Source organism: Anthonomus grandis, chromosome 15, assembly GCF_022605725.1.
Source record: "Anthonomus grandis grandis chromosome 15, icAntGran1.3, whole genome shotgun sequence".
Classification (NCBI taxonomy): domain Eukaryota; kingdom Metazoa; phylum Arthropoda; class Insecta; order Coleoptera; family Curculionidae; genus Anthonomus; species Anthonomus grandis.
This window is the reverse complement of record NC_065560.1, coordinates 18,808,791-18,824,001: the sequence shown is the minus strand read 5'-3', so window position 1 is coordinate 18,824,001 and position 15,211 is coordinate 18,808,791. Positions and strand designations below refer to the sequence as shown.

Below are 15,211 nucleotides of genomic sequence, written 5' to 3'. Positions count from 1 at the left end.
CCAAACCAACGACAGCCGCAAGTTCTCAGAATCTTAGGCAGCAACAAGTAGCTTCAACCAACAACGATATTAGAGCAATCTTGGAGTGGGGCGGTAACAATCTGGTCAATTTTAACGCTAAAAAGACGCAGGCTGCAGTATTTACGATGAAGACCAACCTTGATGGCCCGGAGCTGGTTATAGCAGGGAAAATATTGCCAATGAAATCATCTTTACATCTTCTAGGAGTCGAAGTCACCAACAGTGTGTCCTGGCATGACCACGTTGCCGAGATCGCCAGGGCAGCTTCCAAAAAACTCGGAGTGCTTTTCAAAACGAAAAAACTGTATACACCAGAACAGCTGCTGACTCTTTATTAAGGCTCAAATACGCCCTTCCCTCGAGTATTGCTCGCATGCCTGGAGCTCTGCACCCAAGCATAGTTTAAAGCTGCTAGATTCTTTACAGAAGAGAGCTATTCGTCTTGTCGACAAACCAGAACTGACAAAGAGTCTGGAGCATAGGAGAAAGGTGGCTGATCTCTGTTTATTCTACCATTATTATCACGGTAAGTGCTCCTCTGAGCTGGCAGGCCTGATTCCACCCAGGGCTGTTTCGGCAAGAAGGACGCGTCTAGCAGTTGCGGCTCATCAACATCGAGTCCACCTGCCTACCCCAAGGACGTCGCTGTATCGGGACTCATTCATCTGGAGAACATCTTCTTTGTGGAACGGGCTTCCACCTCACATATTTCCCGACGCATACAACCTGCAGCGATTCAAGATAAATGCCCACAAATATCTTTGCGCAAGCACCGCTCCAAGAGTGACATAGGACTTTCCTCTTGTGCTTGTGTTTACCATAAAAAAAAAACACCTAATCATAAACTACTTAGTTTTTATTTTTATTTTAGGATAAAATAAAATTCTTTAGCTATATTTCACATACATATCTAAATGAGTTCATGTACTCCAATAACCGGTTAACAATTAAGTGTACAATATCACCAATTTCAAAATGGAAATAAAACAATGTTTTTCTTAATTACATTTATTATTTAATTTTCCTGAAAAATAATTACTTAAAAAATGTATAATATAACATAAAATAAAATTAAAATTACATACAACATAATATACAATAATACATTATAACAGATATTATATAAATTAGAATTAATCTAAAAATGTTTAAAAGTATTTTATTAGCACTGAACTATGCCAACCCAAACAAATTAGAAAATATTGTGAAGATTTTTGTGTTATTTTTTTATCATACATGTAAAGATATTAGCACTAGATTAGTAATACCCTTATAACAAAAATATATTTTTGTTATAATAAATATAATAATTTTGTTATCTTAAAATAAATATTTTTTATTTGCAAAAATACAATACACAAAATAGTTATAAGTGTAGTACAAAACTATACATGCAAATAAAAGGCCGACAAATTCAAATTTCTATAGTGCAGATTCTAGTCTTCAAGATTGTGAGCCAAAAGGAATATTTTATAAAGTATATGGTTCATCTAGCAGACAATTAAGATAATCTTTTCGGATAATACTTAAGACTAATGACATAAGTACTAACATCATACTTTACCACAAACATCATACTTGTTAAAAATCAGAATGATGTGAAAAGTGCAACCCTGTAGAAACAGAAAACAGACCAAGGATTCCTCTTTGTGTTCTGTGCCTGTAGATTATCAATCCCAGACTATTTATTGATAGCGGCCGACTACCGTAAAACGCGTACCGAGAACTTTTTCCCCCTCTTTTTTGTTTACACAGCCGAGTGAATAACGTCTCTGTTGACCATCGAACTGAGTTACCGAACGGTCGCGGTATACTTTAATATTCCGTATGGTTTATAATTACGATTTTCTTGTTATGACTATTATTTTCGATTTACTAGTTTTTGAGTTAATAAGTAACGTTTGGTGTTACGACTAGCCCGTTTCTACTAACTGTTGTTTTAAAGAAGCATTTAACGAATTCTACCGAAAGTGACGTGTCCAGAACACTGCTTAAATCATTTTACGTTGACGATTTGGCTCTAGCAGTAGGTTCGGACTTAGAAGCTGTGGACATTTATGAAAAAGCGCGAAATATTTTGTCTGAAGCTAATATGAATTTGGGAAAATGGTGCACTAATAATCATTCATTAATGCAACGATTCGTTAATGATAATGTAAGTTCGGCTAGTGACAATCTCGTTACCGTTTCAAAAAAGGTTTTAGGTGTTGCTTGGAAACCTTTTACGGACGAGATGTCTATAGATTTAAACGCGATAAACTCTAATGACTCAGTGCTACCAACTAAGCGTTCAGTACTACAATCGGTCACGAAAGTTTTTGATCCTATTGGCGTGCTTTACCTACCTTGGGAAGCCCTGTTAAATGAAGGGACATGCCGGTATGGAAAAATATAATATAAATCATGATTCAGTTTCCCGCGGTTTTCCTGAAAAGCCGGTTTTCTTGTACCCATGTTGCCAGCTTTTGTCCCGCTGTTTTCACCTAGAAATACCCGGTTTTGAGAGCTGAAACTAAGTTGGTTTACCATATAAGATCATAGCCTATAAATCCGTACCGTTTTCATGAGGAAAAACTCTATTTTCATTAAGTTTTCCCAACTGCATTTTTATTCAACGATTGGTTCCGAGGATGTTCGTGAGTCGTCGGCATCCAAATTCCTGCGATGGGTATAAAAAGGTTCCAGGTCCACCAAGGATTCACATTCGTCGCAGTAAGGTCGTACCATACCTTTCGAGCGAAGTACCAGTAATTTTTCCATACTTGAATACCGTTAAATTGTCAATATTTACGTTTAAATTTGTCTTGACGTTGACAGTGTGAATTGGGTTAGGTAAGAGCCACCTGGTGACAGTTGACCGGCCGCTTCCAAGCTCGCGTATTAAGATCTTTATCGAATCCGTTGCTATTGATATCGTTCCGTTCCGTTCCGTTTTATTTAATTTTAAAACTGTGGTTTGGATACTATCTTTCTTCGTGTTTTGTAGGACAAGCCACAGTCGCGAATATTATTAACTGGTGCCTGGACACTATCTTTCTTCGTGTTTTGTAGGGCAGGCAGTAGCCGCGTTTATTAATTATTACTTGGCTTCTCAAAATGGTGAGAGACAAGTAATAACCGAGTCCGTGATGTCATAATTATTATTCGTATAACAACAGAGCAGAGGTAAATGCTGACCGATTGATTGAGATTGCTTCGCTTGATTGGTGTTGAGTTTCCGGCTTTGCTTAACGAATGTCATCCGTAACCGCTTGTACTAAACATCATAACCCCGTCACTTAAATCATACTATTTTGCATCATTAATAGAGTGCCGAATTTTCCGGTACATTTTCTCAAAGAACTGCCTGTGCTTAATCATAGAAATTGGTAATGGGGATTGTTAGATTTTAAGGACACTTTTGTTCATTTAGTTTTAAGCAACCAAACCTGTTACTTATTAGTATTTGTATTAATAAAGATTAAGAGCAATAAGATCTCATTATAACCGGGCAGTCTACTTTCAATCTTTACCTGGTTTCTCCACTGTCTAAAGGCTTACCCGAGAAGCTAGAGGGGACTCTAAGCTCCTTTAATTACTTAGAGTGGCGCCCGAGGCATTTTGTCAACTTTTTCTCCTATAACTGTAAAGAAATAGTGAGGGGGGGTTGACGGATACCCTGCGACGTCAAAGGTTAGAGGGTGGACATACGGCAAGTACGTAAGTACCCCCGCTACACTCTAATGCCTGTGCGCCATCAGTACTGATATTTTCTACACTTTGTTTTACGATCAATAATAGCAGATAATCCACTAAGAACATTTTTGCGGACCCTTTTCGCAGCATCGGCATTATTAAAGGCAAAACCCTTAAATCGTGGGTCCAGATACGTACTTATTGCCAGGGTATTGCTGTACTCAACATTCCCCACTCGGTCTTGTAGACCGTTTTGCAATTTTCCTACCACACATTTAAATATGACTAATAGTTCCATACTTAGTAATTTATTACATACATCAAGTAGTCCATTTGTTATTACTATAAATAATGATCCCAACATATATTTTTCGCTGCTTATAGATTTAGTCGCCTATTTAAAGGGCCTCAAAACTTTACAAAGTTATTTCAGCAATTCCCATTCTTCGAGGACTAATACGGGCAAATCAGCATCCAAAAGCGCCAGAGTAGAGCGAATTGAGGGTTCCAGTTCAACAAATCTTTCCACCATATAAAATGTGGAATTCCACCTTGTAGAAACATCCTGTATAATTTTTTTTGTTGGGTTCACACCAAGATTATTTTGAGTTTCGGTAAGCTTTAAACTAGCTTTTGAGCTACGTTTAAAATGGCCTACAATCGCCTTAACCTTATCTAAAGTCAATTTAATGCCAGGAACGTTCAGGGCATACCTTACAATTAAATTAAGTGTGTGTGCATAGCAGACCAGAAATTTCCAGCCAGTTATATTAATCGCTCCCTTTATATTTGCTGCATTATCTGAGATCGCTAATATTATCCGATTTTCTAGGTTCCAGTCTTTTACTACCGCTACAAGTTCTTTTGCCAATAATTCGCTAGTATGATTCTCGTAAAAAACAGAACAATTGAGAAGCACGGATTATAATTCAAATTTAGAATTGATAAAATGGGCGGTAATAGCCATAAAACTTTCATTATTAATTGACGACCAACAGTCCGTTGTCAAGCAAACAAGTGGTTTAACGGCAGTGAAGAAATTTTTTAAATTTAACATGCATTTTTCATAAAGTCCTAATACTTACCATCAAAACAGGATCATCCGAATCTAAATTTTGTGAAACGGAACATGGCTTGCGAGAATTATTTTTATCTGTTTTCGGTAATTCAACAGTCGGATGCTTTCTGTCTATATGTTTTTTTAAATTTGAGATGGTTGACTTAAAAGACAGCTTTTGATTGCATAAATTGCACTTGGCTACTTGTTTTTCGACGTCAAAAATATAAAAAAAACTCCAGACTACGTTGGTTTTTTGTGAGATTTTACTCATTATCGTTTATTAAATCGGTTATAATATTAATGAAAAAGAAAGACCTACTAAAAATTTTAAATATAATAAAAAAATACCAAAATACTCAGGAACAGTTACGAATGACGAAGGCAATAAGCCATCGTACGCTGCGTACGCGTTTTTGCATTTGCATCTTCCCGCGGAAACGCACGTAACAGGCGCAGTATCGCTTAAAACCCGTGCTATTTTAATGGTCTGATGCTAAAATCGACCTTAAATACGCCAAACGCAAACGGTTCCATCTTTCGTCTACTCGTCTAAATAAATCCCCAATCCGGCCAATACCCGTTTTGAGTTTCGTGTTTCGTCGCCTAGGTCGAATAAAAGAGGAACGTCAAAAGGCAGTTTCCTTCGCTATTCTGTTCTCTCATTCTCTCTCTGGTGCTATTCCTACTGTTCCGTCTGTAATCTGTTATATTCTATTACTCCGGAACAGTTGATATCTTGGAACTAGTATTTTCTTAAATTTTAAATTAATACCTGTTACAGCCGTTACTCGTTTGGAACTGTTCCTAATATTTTGTATCATCCCTACCTGTAAGACTTCCGCGTCATCCTTCACCCAGTCAACACGTGGTCGTTCTATTCCTACCCTATCCTTCGAATTCCTTTTCTAAACCCTTTCCTACCCCTTGCCGTTGGATATAACGTGCCTTTAAGAAGTAAATTTAGTGAAAGTATAAATCCCACTTCCGCGTCATCCTGCACCCAGTCAACACGTTCTTTCCTTTCATATCCTTTGGAACCCTTCCTAGACCCTTTCCTGCCCTTGCCCTTTGCCAGTGGCAGCTGAGCCTATTCACGCCGGTAGCCAGGCCGGATGCATCGTAGGGGAGGCTTGACCGTGCATTTCAGTATTAAAAATTGTGAAAATATCGATTCGGAAAACAGGGTACATACCTGACAGTTTTCCCGAATCTCCAAACCGTGCTGGCAGATTGCCTCGTAGCAGAAGCCATTAAAACCATAAACCAAAACCACAGCATAAAGAAACCAGCAGTCGCACTTCAATAAAAATACATTGGCTTGAATAAGCGAGTTTGGTGCATGTGTACTAACGCAGGCGCGGCATATTTGCTTATAGTAGGGATGCCGCTGACACTCGCTACGGTCCACGCGGCTTTTGCCTTGGCTAGAGCCGGACTTAAACATTTTTTTAGATATTATTATCTTGTAAAATAAAAATACCTACATAGTACACATATTTATTTTTTAATATTAATAAAGTTCATACATTAACAAAATATTTAAACAAAAATAAACATCGCCTTTCTACATCTAACATCGACGATATAGAAGAATACGTGCAGGAAGTTAATTAGGTATGTACCATAAATTTAAGAGAATATTCTTTGAGTAATTTTAATCAAAATCACAAAAGTTTTTATAAAAAACACTACGCTTTGCAAAAACGCTATCAAAATAGTCACTAAGTACGGCGCTGAACTAAGCGATACACTATGAAGGTTGAATGTGGCGGGGCGGAATAGTCTGCCACCCAAGATGGCCGATTCATTCTGATTGTCTAATTTTTGACGTACATCAAATATGCCAATAGTGGCGTTAATGACATTTTAACTGTCGTATTTGACGATATGTCTTTTTTTAACTTCTCTTTCTCTTTGGGTGGAAAACAAAACAAGCCAAGCCTCATGATTTTCTTCCAATTTAAAGTTTTTAAGTAATTTTATAACTTTTTGTAGTTTTTTTGAGTCCGGGGTTGATAAATTATTTTACAAACGTGCCAATATCGAATCATCGTGCAACTACATAGAGCAGAAAACAGGTAAATTTCAATTATGACATATAACCTAATTTAACTAACCTATAACCTATAACCTATTTTACCTAAGTGTTTTCTAATAATGTTTAGGTGCATCTTGGATGTATTATCATTTTTCAGGATTATAATACAATAGATTTAATCCTATTTTGGACATATCTATGTCACTATTCTCAAATTAACTTTTTTTTTACAATTCCGTTTTAATTCTTGAACCTTCACTGGGAAAATATCAGCTATTTCTTTTTCCTTGTCTTCATCTAGATTAAGATATTAATGCAAATTTCCTTTATGCACTAGTTTGTATATTAGGAATTTCCCAGACAGTCACAGAAATCATAGATTTTCTTAATTTCCATTGAATCCATCCTTACAAAAATCTTAGTCTGTCATGTAAGTCCAACTAAAAATGTGAGTTTGCTCCAAACACTTTTCTGGTTCTTGGGTAGAAATGATATTCACATGTAGTAGAAACACCATTTGTTCAATTTAAAGAAAATAATGACACATCCAGATTGACATATCCTTCTCAAAAACTGATTTCCCCAATCAACTTAAGCCACCTTAAGCTATACACATTTATGGATAGCCGTGGTCATTTAGTCAATTTAGAGAAAAAGTTTTGGTTGGTTTATAAATATTTAAAGGATAAAATCAAAAGTCAACTTCAAAACCACAATGACAATCTTTAAGTGTTGGTCATTCTAGAAAACAGAAAGTTTTGACAATCTAAAATGCCTTCAAAATTTGATCTTGAATATCCTTATTTAATACTCATGATACACAATCAGAATAATTTTATTTTTTAACTTTTTAGGTAATGATACTAAGATTTTAGTATGTAATATCTTATTTTTTAAAATACCTAAATTACCTGAGATATTTTGATAGTAAATGCTATGCTGTTTACAGTCTTATTTTATTTACTGACCCATAATTAAAATCATGTTATAAAAATCGTTTAAAGTTTTATTAAAGTTTACAGAATAGAATACAATATAATAGTATTCTATTCCGTAAACTTTGGTATTATTTAGAACCTTAATTTGTAATCATAACTAATGTGATAATCAATACTTACTAATAATAAATACTTATGTATTTTGGATCATTAGGATGAAATACTTATTAGGAGATTTAATTTTAACCCAATTAAAATATAATATTGTATACACAATACACTGTCTTAATATGTTTTCTTATGTTTCATGTTCCATACTTACTGGAGACAACCGCACTGACTTTTGACATCTTTACCCAATTGTGACTAACCAAAAATCAAAAGTCATATTTTGTTTTTATTTTCTTATACTAAAAAATTAAAATAGAAAAAAACATGCATATTAACTTGTACATGTGTATTTGTGTTATATCTAGTCATATTAATAAACTTATTTACAATGAAAAGCCAGATTTATTTCAAGAGATAGGTTCAGTTTCTGTCTTTATAAGAGTTTATATTTTGTCTTCCATAATGTGGATATATATTATTTTGTTACTATTGTTTAGGTGGTTAAAAAATATATATGTTTAATTTTTTATTTAGGTATGTGTGTTACATGTTTCTTATGTTTTATACACTTATAAAAACAAAAAAAAGCAGAATTTTTTTTTTGAAGATCCAGAAATTAGTATTTTCAGTTAAAATATGGTTTATACCTGCAACAATTCTATTTTTTACATAAAAAGTTCTTATTAATACCATACTTACAGTTTGCAGTATTTAATTTAGAATATATTGTTGGTAACTTTTTTTATGCATTTTAAAACCCTTTGTTAAATTTATTTTATTTCATCTTAAAATAAAATATTTAAAAGACAATTTAGTTTTGTTTTTTTTATTTAAAATTTGGTCCCATATCTATTGTGCCAATTTATAATTCTTGGTAAGTATCTATAGCTAAATATCTTAATAAGCAATGTCTTGAGAACCTTATTTAAATTAAATAATATTTTAGTTGATGTGTTAATTCTTGATTAAAGTGATGAGGGATGTCTGAGATGCAATATTTTTATTTTTTTCTCAGCAAAATTAACCATTTTAATTAAATGTGGGTATTTCTAAATTGATAAGCATATCGTTTTTTTTATATAAAATTCTATTTAAATATATCTCATCACTCGTCAGTTAACGCATCAACTTTTGTAATTCTGAAAATTTTTGAAATTTAAATATCAGACAATAAACCAGGCTTAAATTTCCCGCCACATGCCACCCAAGATGGTTGCTCCCGTCTCTGTCAACAATGTCAATAAAGCTGTCAACAGAATTTCTGTCTGTTCATTAGGCAACACGCATTTCTCTATATTTGTGTTCTGTGGATACACCTATGAACACAGTTCGATAAACAGTGAGCTCGGCATCCGGAGAACATGGCTGCGGCATGACTAAGGATGCTATTAGTTCGCTTACATTTTCGAGCGGAGTGCGACTGCTGGTTTCTTTATACTGTGCCAAAACCATAACCTGTAAGAAAGTGACAGTGACATGTTTACTTTTGAAAAATCGACAATGTTTATCCTGTTTGTTTTCTCTTAATAAAATATGGGAAATAAATTAACACAATTAGTTCTTATATTTCCTAGAACACTTGCAATCCTAAGGTAAGTATCAAAGGTCTTTTCCCCTAATGAGGAATAAGGCATGAAAACAAAACAAAAGGATAATTCAGCAACTGATTCACAGAATGGATAAGGACAAATAGCTATGATATTTGATGTGTGTGAAGCTAGCGTCCGATCGATATCCAGCAACCAAAATCGAGAACGCAGCATATGCCGGTTGCCAGCGACCAATTTATAGTCCGCGCTCCCTGTTATTTAATCAATATAATGCCCGTATCTCCTGAAATTCCCAAGGGATGTTAATAATTTTTGTCCAGATATTAACGATGAATACCTAAATCGACTGACGATGGTCTCAAGCCTCTACAAACTAAGGTTTTGTTGTGAAAATTAATTAAAAAGTCAAATTGAAAAAAAATGAAAAAGGCTCTAACTCCCAAAATTCCTCAAGGATTTCGATAAAACTTTTTTTTATAAAAGATAATAAATATCTAAATTGATTTTAGATAGTTGCAAACCTCTACAAACGAAAGTTTTTTGGTAAAAATTTATTGAATTTTTAGATGTACAAAAAATTATTTAAAGCTATAACTTCCAAAACTCCCAAAGGATTTCAATGAAACTTTTTTATACAACTAATAATAAATATCTAAGTTGATTTAACATGGTTGCAAACCTCTACAAACGAAAGTTTTTTGGTAAAAAATTATTGAATTGTTAGATGTATTAAAAAAACTTAATGGCTATAACTCCCAAAGCTCCCAAAGGATTTGAATGAAACTTTTTTATACATTTAAGAATAAATATCTAAATCGATTTGTAAAAATCTGATTTTTGTTTATGTTTGTATTACTAACAGCCTTGACGTAAAAAAAACATACCTCACTCTTCACTGATATGGCTTTCCATTATATTAATAAATTAATATAATCTAGGAAAAAAGACGTTGAATACAATCAGTCATGGCTGCTCTTTAATCAACAAAAAATTGATACTAAAAATATCAAAGAATGTAGGGCAAACATTTTTGACTTCTTAGAAGCTGGACATAGTGTTGCCCCTTAGAACATTGAAAGGCTAGAAGTAGCATGCCGTGGAACTATGGACGGGTTTGTTTGCTTGCAACATCTCTGATGCAATGATGCCAAATGTTTATATAGAAATGGCAAAAATCACTTTATAATATCATAAAAATTTTCAGTTGTTTCCGAAGGCTCAAAACAATACTACTGCTTCCCTTTAATAAAATATCAAGCATTTTTTAAAAATAAATTTGATAAGATACTCTATATCGGAGTCAATATACGTTAAATAAATGAAAATAAAGTACGAAGCAACGAGAAAACGGTAATCGCATCGCAACGCCGCTCGATTGCATTGTTGTTGTCACCGATACAAGCACTCTCTACCAGTGACGTCGTCAACAAATATTTACCTGATAAATTTTTATAGAGTTTAAGTATAAGTAATATTACCATTTACGAGCTATTTATGTGTTTTTTTAACGGGCTTCGTTAGAGGAAGGTCCTAATAAAAGGCAGCATTTTTGTCAAAGCATTTTTATCGAAATTAAATATTTTATTAATATATTATTATAGATTGCTTAATAAATCATGTTTTACGACACAAATTTTTATTATTTTGCATAATTTTATTGTTATTGTTATATTGGACAAAACTCAGTTTTACATCACATAATATATACTTCTATGGTGCTGACTTTTTCAAAGGGACAGTATTGCTTCAGCGGAAAGAGTTAAAACTACAAAAATGTTCAAATTGTGAAGGAGTTGCAGGTTTTAATTTTTTGTTCTTTATTTTTTTTCCATAATTTGGTGACAAGTGATTTTGCTTTTAAAACGGTAGAATCATCAGTGCTTAGGTCCTCAGGATATCATTTTGATTTTACCCTAGAATAATATATATAAAAATATAGTAATACCAAAATTAAAAAGAAAAAATTAAAAAAATGTATTAAGACAATCCAAGTGATCAATAAAATGTATGTTATTATAAGGAATCTTTATATTATCATACATTTGATTAATTGCATTTAATTAAACAAATATAACACAATAAAATACTGTATCACTTTGAATAAGATATATAGAATAGGATGATACATGGCATAAAACTAGTAGTCTATTCTGAGTGTATTTTTACCTTTTCCTTTGCAGAGTCAGGGAATATGTAGCAGTTAAACAAAAACGGCTTGGATGAGAAATAGTAATTATTGACCTAGACCCCACGGTAACTATTAATCTCAGATGCAGTTATTGTTGATGATGAATGATCAGATCTGTAATTATACAAAATTTGGTGTATCAAGAATATTAATCTATTGTAGTTATCCATACTTGTCTAAATTAGCTTCACAGTTTGTACTATATACCATTTTGGAAGCTAAAGAAGTTTTTGCACTCTTCAGGAAAACTACACCTGCAGCTTTGAAGGGTAAATTACTTGGTAAATTAACTGAATTATCGGCTGCTGTGTTTTTAACTAGTGCATCAGAAATCCTAGTAAAAAATAGTTTTACACACATACCTAATTTAATAAGGTATAAATAAAGCTTATATGAGTAACACTAATACTTTTTGTGACGATTTTTTTACACTAGAAAAATATATTTAAAAAAAATTACCTTTGAGGTAGAGCTGATTTTTTTAATAATTTTTTTAAAAAGTCTGGCTACTGATAATATTATCTTCCTTATATAAGAAATCACTTCTAACGATGTGATCTGAACAAACAAATATGTTCTTTTTATTGTGTTAATTTCCATTAATAAAATCCATTGTTCCCTTTGGGCATATATTAGGCACTCTATAATAAGTGTTTGATATTTAATCAAAGAGCAAAAAAAATTACAGTAATAAATTAATATGTGGTGCCAATTACTATATGTATTATTGTAAGTTGCAATATGGTAAAACAAACAAAAAATTATCGACCAAATTTTAGGGAAAGACAAAATTAACTTTATACATATATATCAATATCTAAATAAATTTCAAAATTCTTTAAAGGCAATAAAAAATTTGTAATTTCATCTGTCTACCTAATGTCTATATTAAAAAAACATAACTATATATAGATAGGTACATTTAAAAATATAAATATTTTGGTATTTCACGCACACTTTCACATTCAAGTTTTTATTAGGTTTATATCTATAAGATCCCCTATTCTACGTTTATGATGATGGTTACCCCATGATGTGATGTTATGAAAGTATCGGACTTACTTGTGAAAAGATCGGCTGGAATCACCTTTTTATCATGATCAGGCACAAACGACACAAGTTTTTGCCATCCTAGCAATTTAAAAAAACACTAAAATATGGCCTTTTTCCTTTTTAAACCAAAAATGAATGAAAATACAGGAATCCCGAAAATAAACAAAGAGGCCGTTTGACAGATGACACTACGCGTATGGCTCAGGCGCTTAAGCTCCGGTGTTGTCGCTTCAAATTTTTTAGAAGCAGTTTTAGGGATAAAAATATTAATAATTTTGTTTTTTTTTTGCTTAAGGATATTATAATTATTCTTAAAATAGGTTAATTGTAGTATTTATACATTTTATTTTAAATTTTCCTATAAAATACAATATAAATAGGTTAAATTAACGTTATAATGGTTGTTAAAATATAGCTAAAAATTTCCTCCGTTGGAAATTTCCGTCGACTTGACAACAGAGAATCGGCAAATATGTTTGTAAACAAAATACCCCTCTTGCCCCTGTGCACATGTTGGACTCAAACAAAGTTGTTGTTTACTAATTCTAGCCTTTCAATGTTCTAAGTGTTGCCCACTGTGTCTCAGCGGACTTCAAAATGAGTACCTAGAGGGCTAGCTGCAAAATTCAGGTATGTAAATTGATTTTAACCAAAAATGCGAATTTATTTCTAGAGCGAAGTTTGGCGTACCCAATTTGAATAAGAATTGCGGTCAAGTTGGTAGTTGCGTCGACCAGCCAATAAACAGCGGCTATATATTCCACCTAATTAGTAAAGCCCGATTTTTCCAAAAACCAAAATATATACACATATGGAGGGCTCTTATAAATATGCGGCGATTATGCATTTTGGGTAATCTCAAAAACCTGGCTTTGCCCAAAATTGCTTGCGGGCTGGACCGCAAAAATTTTAAGATAATAAGATGCATGATCGCCTATATTTATAGGAATTGCACCACCCAAATAACCATATGTGTATAAAACTAGTTTGGCTTTTAGGAGTTAAGATGGGTACATATCGGCGCCTACGGAGGGGTTTAGTGGGTAGTGGCTTCACCGAGCCCCACACTGTCCTGGAGTGCCTTGTGCGTCCCAGTTCGTGCGTAAATGCATTCCCCGTCGTGTAATAAAACAAAATAAAAAAAAAATTACACCAAAGTACGCAACGAATTTTATTGCTGGGCAGTTCAGTGGGTAAAAAACTTAACTGCTTCTAACAACATATACAAATTCCTGGATGAATTTCCAAAAGGATCTTAACTGAGACCACACACTGCTACAAACGGGGCCTATGTAAGGTTTCCTTTAATACAATTAATGAAACTTCCTCGGGTATACTTTCTAGGCATCCTGGTAACAATCCAGCCAGTGGTTTTAACGTAATTTTTGATTGGACCTTTATGGAGAATATTGACTGTTGTCTCCTGAAAGAGATTACCTAAAGGGAAGACCCGGACTCCTTTTGTAGGACCTGACTGTAGTATCGACGACTTAGAGCTACTAGCCCCGATGGTTTAATTCCATACTACTATTTGGCTGGATTTGGATCTTGTATTTCTACTCAGAAATTACTATCTTTGTATTTGTTATATAAAATAAACAATTGGAAAATTATTATGGTCTTTTGATTGGTTAAAATACCTCAATTTAATTAGTTTAAATAGAGAGTTTTGCAACATGTCTTAAATCTCATCACTTAAAATGTTTATTATTAATATTAAAAAAAAGTTTTATTCAAATCCTGTGAGAGTTTTGGAAGTTATAGCCTTAAGTTTTTTTTAATACATCTAACAATTCAATAATTTTTTACCGAAAAACTTTCGTTTGTAGAGGTTTGCAACCATGTTAAATCAACTTAGATATTCATTATTGGTTGTATAAAAAAGTTTCATTCGAATCCTTTGGGAGTTTTGGAAGTTATAGTCGTTTATATTTTTCTACATCTAACATTTCAATATTTTTTTTACCAAAAAACTTTCGTTTGTAGAGGTTTGCAACCATGTTAAATCAACTTAGATATTTATTATTAGTTGTATAAAAAAGTTTCATTCGAATCCTTTGGGAGTTTTGGGAGTTATAGTCGTTTATATTTTTCTACATCTAACATTTCAATCATTTTTTACCAAAAAACTTTCGTTTGTAGAGGTTTGCAACCATGTAAAATCGATTTAGATATTTATTACTAATTGCGTAAAAAAGTTTCATTCGAATCCTTTGGGAGTTTTGGGAGTTATAGTCGTTTATATTTTTCTACATCTAACATTTCAATAATTTTTTACCAAAAAACTTTCGTGTGTAGAGGTTTGCAACCATGTTAAATCAACTTAGATATTTATTATTAGTTGTATAAAAAAGTTTCATTCAAATCCTTTGGGAGTTTTGGGAGTTATAGTCGTTTATATTTTTCTACATCTAACATTTCAATAATTTTTTACCAAAAAACTTTCGTGTGTAGAGGTTTGCAACCATGTTAAATCAACTTAGATATTTATTATTAGTTGTATAAAAAAGTTTCATTCAAATCCTTTGGGAGTTTTGGGAGTTATAGTCGTTTATATTTTTCTACATCTAACATTTC

The 15,211-nt window shown here is 32.9% G+C and overlaps 1 long non-coding RNA gene across 2 annotated transcripts; it reads right to left on the bottom strand.

Annotated features, from left to right (window-relative positions):
* Window positions 1–11,095: 11,095 nt before the first annotated feature.
* LOC126745275 (uncharacterized) lies at window positions 11,096–12,848 on the bottom strand. Of its 2 annotated transcripts, none has more exons than XR_007663496.1 (3): window positions 12,644–12,848; window positions 11,560–11,915; window positions 11,096–11,306 (listed from the first exon to the last, which is right to left on the bottom strand). It is a non-coding gene; the product is annotated as an uncharacterized LOC126745275 (long non-coding RNA). The 2 variants fall into 2 exon arrangements; XR_007663497.1 differs by lacking the exon at window positions 11,096–11,306 and having other exon boundaries at window positions 11,524–11,695; window positions 11,754–11,915.
* Window positions 12,849–15,211: the final 2,363 nt, after the last annotated feature.